We start from the raw sequence: 6,457 nt of genomic DNA on the forward strand, positions 1-6,457 counted from the left end.
TGTAGCACTGAGGAAGCAGACAAGGATAGGCAATCCTGACGGGTCTGACAGACCCTCACCTTTCCCTCAGGCACTTGAATCATCCTTCACCTCCCCAGCCCCCACTTGGTGTAACCTTCTCACCCTGGCTCCCTTTCAAAACTCTCCCCATCCACTCAGACCCCCTCCTCACATCAGCTCCCCTCAGCACTGTCCCTCCCTGTACCGCCTGTCCCTCTCCTCCTCCTCTAGACCTGTCCTCCCACTCTCCCCAGTTTCTAATCCTCCTGGGGAGCTGCTCTGCAACCCCCGTCTTCCTCCTGGTGTCACCTCTGCACCCCTCCTCCTCCACTGCCTGTGTCCACATCTTCCCCTCTAGCAAACCGTCCCCCCTGGGGACCTACTGTGGCTTGTCCCACAGCCCTCCTACTGTGGCATGTCCCACAGCCCTCCCCACAGCCCCCAACCCCTTCCCACAGCCCTTTGCCCCAGAAGCCCTGCAGCGGCTCCGCAGCTCCTGCCAGCAGCCCGCACTGAGAGGCCAGCCTTCGCCTTCGGGTTGCGCCGTGCTCTCCCTCGCCTCCTCCCCAACCCGTGGCTGGGGCTGGGTTGCCCCTGCCAGCCACACGCTGCCTTCCCCAGCCCGCAGGCTGCTTCCAGGGCCCAGGCACTGGGAGCTGCTCGTTGGCTTTGGCAGAGCAGCATAAATGTCACACGTCCCTGCCTGTTCCCAGCCTGAAGCAATGCCCACATGTCTCCCATTACGTAAGGCGTAGTGTGTGCAGGAGCTGGGAGGCCTCAGGCTCACTTACGTACCATGAATGACAGCTGCAAAATCGAGAAGGGTACTATTTTTAAATCTCCCCCCCTCCCTCCTTCTCCAGCTTTTCCCCACAGCCCCAGCCAAGCTATGTGGATGTCCAGCCCGTGGGGGCAACCGGTACTGCTGGGCTCTGCCAGATTGGTGCTGAGCAATGCTTTTCCCACAGAGAGACATGCAGCGCCTTAGCACGGGGCTGGTGGTACCTGGAGGACACGTCCTTTCCCAGCCCTCTTTACCCATCAGCAATCCCCTGACACCGTCTCCTTCACCTCCCATGGCCCTGCTTGCTGGCAGGGCCTGCAGTGCCCCTTTCCTCCCCCCAGCCTCTCCCTGTAACTTTAGAAAGGTCGCTCCCTCCTCCTTGAGCCACAGGGTTATTGCAGTTCCTCGGAGCAGAGCGGAAGGGATCTCGAGGAGGAAAAAAACTACCTTCTCCTACATAAATGTGATACCCCAGGAGCACCCTGTCCATCAGAGCAAGGGCAAGAGACAGATGGTGTGGATCAGGGGACTGCACAATGTCGCTTCTCCCACTGAATGCTGCCGGCACAGGGACTGGCAGGAGAGGGGCAGGGCAGGTGGGGAGCTGGCTAGGACAGAGGCAGTGCTGGTGACGGGGAAAGGAAAGTTGTCAAAACAGGCAGTGTTTTGCCCCAGAATGCTGTAAGACAGGCACCCCTCAAGCCTGGGCAATGGAAGACGACAGGCAGTGGGTGGACACTGCCCAAGTGGTGCCACTTTAGCTCTCTGAATAGAAAGGCACTCAGTTCAAGGGCATGTCCATCAAAGAATTGCCTGGAGGGACCAACAAGTATGAGATACCACTTCACCCGCCATGGTAGATGCTGCACCAGACATCCCTCCTCAGGAAGGATGGAGCTGACCTGCAGCACGTACAGAAGTGGCTTGTGAGCAGTCATTGTAAGTGTGCAACTTGTTTAAAACAGAAGAGGTTGAGGGGGAATAGGATCCATTCATCATAAATGCATGCTAGGGCAAAAGTCTAATTTGTTCTCCTAGAAGCTCATCTGGATCACAAACATATTTAGACTTAAAATTAGAAAGAAGTTCCTAGCCAGCCATGGTATAAACTTCTGCAACAGCTTGTCAGGCTGGAAGGTGGGCAGAAGAAGCCTAATTTGGTAAAAGATCCAGCCGGCTGGTAGTCACTGCACGGCAGGAGGGGAGGGAGCCCAGAATAAGCCATACACAGGTCTGAAATAAAGCTTGCAAATCATGTCCCCGAGCTGGTGCCCGGAGGGCTTGGTACAGAGCTGAAACCTCAGTGTGTTGCATCCTCATTAGGTTGCATATTATTAATCTTCTGCTTCAGGATCCTCCCAGATCTTTGATGAGGCAAGGAAGAGGTCACCTCTTTTCCTTCTGGGTTTTTAAGAAATTCTTTCATTTCCTTCATCTCTGCAAGCTCTCCGGCCAGGGTTAGCCGCAGGGTCGGGGTGAGGCAGGGAGGAGGAATGGGGCCACTCCTGCTCTTCTTAGTCATGTTTTGGGCATGTTGGGTTGCCTTGCTCAGGAGCTCTGGAGCCAGGAGGGCATTTTCCTCAGGCATGGTGCGTGGGGACAACCTGGGAGCTCGAGTTGCGGGAAGCAATGCCCTTCTGGGACTCCTTGGCTGTATTTTCCCTGTTGGAGGAGCTCGGGGAAAGCTGGAGCCACCTTCTCCCTCTCCCACTCGCTCCCTCTGCCGCGTTCCCGTCTTCAAGCTTCTCTGGAGCTTCCCCGCAGGAACTGAGAGGGTGCCTGCAGGCCGGGGTGGCCAGGGCAGACCCGGGGTGCTCCCTGTGTGCCTTGACTTGGGCACTTCGCTGTGGTGCGTGCAGATGGGAAGGACAGGAGGGAAAAGTCCCAGCCCCTTACGTTTTCAAGTGGCACGGAGCCCACAGAGCCACGACAAAGATCCTCAGCCCTCTGACCGGCGCACCAGCGAGTTTTGCGTGTTCCATGTGTGTGTGTGTGTGTGTCCCCAGCGCCGGGGCAGAGCTGCCCTGGGGCGGGGGTCCCGGTTAGGGCTGCGGGGAGCCGTCAGGTCCCTCAGCGGGAGCGTTGACGGGACCCCAGTCGCCGGCGGGTCCGTGCGGTGCGCGCTGCCGCAGCGCCACCTGGCGGCGACCGTTGGAAGGACGCTCGGTGGGCCGGGGCGGTGCGGCGCGGTGCTGCCGGGGGTGGTGCGATGCATCGCACCACCCCCGGCAGCACCGCGCCGCACCGCCCCGAGCCCCGGTCCCGCAGCCACTGCTTCTCACAGTGCCTGTGGTTGTCTTCGAAAGCAGCGTAAACACAAAGCAAGTTTTCCTTCGGAAAACGGGGACTGCGAGCAGCGGAACCCTCCAGCAGCGCTGCCCGAAGGCAGCACCCCCCAGGGGCTCTGTTCCTAGCCCTGGGCTCTGTCCCTAGCCCTGGGCTCCGATGGACGCCAGCTTTCCGCCCGAGCGGGAGGCCACCCTCCCCACCAAACAGTGCCACGCCACGGCAAACACGACATGCATCCCTTCCCAGGAGCCATTTCGGTAGCGCAGAGTAGTGACATGTCCTTGTGGCAGATGACATTAAGGTATCCGTGAACTCACAAACATCTCTCACGCCTGGACAATTAGCACATTCCCTATGTCACCCACTCCAGGATTTAGTACATCTTCAAGTTAACGATATTAACATATCTCCCGCCTGGACAATTAGCACACTCCCTATGTCACCCGTTCAAGGATTTAGTACATCCTCAAGTAACAATAAGGGTCTCTTTATACAAACATGGGCACACCGTTCTTTAAATAAATCCTATAAGGCTCATTATTCAAAAGCTACTCGTAGTCACATGTCCCAAGCTCTGCGAGTGTCCCGATCTCAGCCTGATGGGGCTGGCGCTGCAGCATGTGGCAGTTCCCGGTTGCCCAGAAGGGACGTGCAGCAGGTCCCCAGACCTCGTGTCCTGCAGTAGTTTTGCAGCTTGGTGAAGCCAGCCTTACCTGCGGGGTGAGGAGGATTTGGAAACGGCACCTTCTCCTGGGCTGCAGGCAGGACACTGGAGCACCCATTGCTTGCTGGATTGAGGCAGTATGTGGATCTAGGAGAACGTGAGGAGGCTGTTTCCCCTCAAATTATGTGTTTTACATTTATAGATAGCATTTAAAGCCTTGGAAGCAAATACACAACCTGCAGGACAAAATGAACGCCTTGGCTGACTGCTGACAAAGGCTGGGGCAGCTGCTGTTCGGGAGCTACAGGCAACGCCTCAAGCCCAAGCAGGCGGAGAAGCACTGTGGCACGGGATGCACCCCAGCACGAAGCCTGGAGCTGAGCTGGGCAGGTGTGTGGCCTGTTGCCACCACACTGCCACCATGGAACACGCACACAATCTGGCTCAAAGGGTTGCTGCTCCTGGGTTCAACCAGGGGTGGGGTGCTGAGCCCGCTCTTGCAAGCTGGAAGCATGTTTCAGGATTAAAGCATTCAAAAGCCGGTTTTGACCATAAACTTGCGATCAAGCACAAGAGGGGTAAGGTACGTGAACTCGCCTCTTGCCACATTTGGAATATTGCCAGCACCTTTCCACTCTACTCTGCCTAGCTACCGCCCAAGCCAGCCTTTTCTGCCTCCTCCCCTTTCCAGAGGGGAGGAAGGCTGGTCCCACAGTGCCCTTTGGCAATTATTTTCCAGGGACACACCACCCAAGTCTACCTTACCTTTACCGCCAGGTAGTGGCTCGACTCCTCACACTCGGCTTGCTCCCATTCCCTTCTGTGTCCCTCAGTCCCCAGAAGCCTGCTCAGGTGTTCACGGATCTCCCTTCCCACCTCCCCTCCCAGCATGACAGGCTGGACAACTGGGGCAGGGCAGATAACAGCCTCTTGCTCCAAAGCCTCTACAAAATGGCATCTCTAGCCCCACTCTGTCCCCTGCTTCCAGGACAGGAGAGGAACTTCAGTGTCATACTGCGGGCACGGGCTATGCTGGCTGGTGGGTCTCCTTTATACACAGGATCTCCAGCAACATCTGACCCATATCTATAAGCTGGGACTTCCACCCTGTTGCAGGTCCTGCTGCTTCCCCAGGCACCGCAGCAGGCTGCCTCCCAGCTTTGCACGTCAGCAGAGAAGGCGCTCGCCTGCTCTTCAGTCACCTCCATTCCTTCTTGCTTGAACAGTCACACCGGGCTACAGTGCCATGGGATGCCTGAAGGGGAATTCAGGGGCAAGTAGCAGCTGAAACCACTTTTGCAACCTGGTCGCCCCACAGCCAGAGCCTCTCAAAGCTCAACAGTCTTCTCAGAATTGTATCACCTGAAAGACACATAAGACACTTAAAAAGTTTTCTCAAAGGCCATGCCTAGCCAACAACCGCAATCAACAGCAAGCAAAGCCTGAGAAGAGTTTGGTGGATGCAACTCTTGCACATTTCTCAGCTAAAGCACTCCAGTTGTTGCTACACAGCACTTACAAACCAAACAGGAGACAAATCCATTCCCCACTCTTCTGTGGATCTGGTTAGCCAGGAGTAACAAAAACGAGTAGAAATGCATTTGAAGTCCTAAGGTCAGCAGGTCCCCCCCAACACACAGCAGGAAGGAGGCCGAGTAAGAGGTTGCCATTTCTTCCATTGCCATCTTTCAGATCACTAACGGCCGCACAATTTCCTGAAGGGAACTGGTACTATAATGTGCAGTTAGCACATTTATAAACTTGCTCCCCACCCAAGAGAACATACAAGTTCCCTGAGAAGGCGGCACTTTGTGATGAATACTGGTGCTGTTGCCAGCTGCCATCGTGAAAAGGAAGATACCAAATATTCTCCGCTGATCCTACATTAAGGCCATGCAACACCAGAAGAATACTGCCAACGCATCCTGGTACCCACTCTGTTTCTGCTGCGATACCTTGTTTTGGTCATGTCAAGTCCTTGGCCTTCAGTACATGGTACAGGTCAGGCCCCTCCCTCTAAATAAGTAGGGTTTTAGCTTTTATACACAAATTGCCAGGCCACTAATCACGCCATGTCTCTGGAAGATAACCAGAGACAAACAACTAATGGACGCTGAATTCTTCCTTCTGCAAAACCATATGAATTTATTTATTTATCCACTGTGGTAAGTTGCATATAGTCATTTCATACATACATTTCAAAAATATACCACTGAATGACCAGACACAGAATGCCAACCCAGTTTTCATAGGTCTTCTAGCACCTGGACTAGATACCTCCTCCTCAAATGTCAGAAAATGGTCACTGAGCGTCCATGTAGCCCTACTTGCAGCTGAATGAGAAATCCTAGCTTTCCCTCCTCCTCCTCTTTAGAATGTTATTTTCTTCCTACTGCCTGCCCCCCCAACCATACAAGATTCCTTTTACAAAGAACCTTTTACAAAAGCAAAGAAGTGCACTTTCTAGATACGCTAAAATCCTTCAGATAAATTGAACCACCAGTGAACTCATTTTCCTCGAGAGCATGAGCCTTGGGTAGAAATATAACGGACTGTAAGAAGCAAAAGAAAGTGAACACAGCCTTCTCTGGAAGCTGTGCTTTCCAGTCAGATGCAGTGAATATACAGGAGACATACATTTCTTACCACATTGTTCTTCGCCTACCAGCTCTTGAAAAGCAAACAAACAAAGGAACCAACCAAGATTTAGGTCAAAAAAT

This window comes from Falco rusticolus, chromosome 5, assembly GCF_015220075.1.
Source record: "Falco rusticolus isolate bFalRus1 chromosome 5, bFalRus1.pri, whole genome shotgun sequence".
NCBI classification, from domain to species: Eukaryota; Metazoa; Chordata; class Aves; order Falconiformes; family Falconidae; genus Falco; species Falco rusticolus.